The sequence below is a fragment of the Morus notabilis genome, unplaced genomic scaffold, assembly GCF_000414095.1.
Source record: "Morus notabilis unplaced genomic scaffold, ASM41409v2 Scaffold203, whole genome shotgun sequence".
In the NCBI taxonomy this organism is placed as follows: domain Eukaryota; kingdom Viridiplantae; phylum Streptophyta; class Magnoliopsida; order Rosales; family Moraceae; genus Morus; species Morus notabilis.
The window spans coordinates 597,961-598,777 of NW_010361196.1; positions in this window are offsets into that span (position 1 = coordinate 597,961).

Consider the following 817-nt stretch of genomic DNA (forward strand, 5'->3'; position numbering starts at 1 on the left):
AATTTAGGCGTGCGCCTATCCCCTCGTTTAATAGTGAGGGAGGACCCCAGGAGGCGGAGTTCTGGTTAGACTCCATAGTCAAGCATTTGAGTACTATGGGAGTTCCAGATGAATACTGGGTGGAGTTTGCGGTGTATAAGATGGAGGGCTTAGCGAACACTTGGTAGAAACAGGTCAAGAGGAGAATGGATGTTACAGGACTGACCTGGGAGCAATTTGAGACACTGTTCAATGAACAGTACTTCCCTCAGAGTTACAGGGAAGAAAAAGCGCTAGAATTTATGTGTCTACTGCAAGGAGACATGTCTATAAGGGAATATGAGGCCAAGTTTAATGACCTATCCCGGTTTGCGCCATCTCTGGTGGAGTCTGAACACATGAGATGTCTTAAGTTTGAGAAGGGCCTCAAGAACTCTGTGAGGAGATCCTTGGTGGCTCTAAGACTTCGAAACTTCCGGGATTTGGTAGCTGCTGCTACAAGAGTGGAACAGGATAACTTGGCCTATTGCCAAAGCAAAGAAGAAGAGGCGGGGCGAGTCTCCGTCTCTGGTAGACCTTCTGTTTCAGGTGGACCACAGCGGAGTGGTAGAAGAAACCACAACTAGGGGCAGATGGTTGGGGAAATGGCAAGCGGTGGCAGCAATTCATCTGAGAGTGACAGAAATGCTCCATACGAGCCTAGGTGTCACCATTGTGGGCAGGTGGGCCATATTAGGAGGAATTGTCCTAATCGGCCGCCGGCTCAACAAGCCCAAAGTGACGCTTCCTACAGCCAAGAAGGGCCACCACAATACATGCCACCATATCAACCGCAACA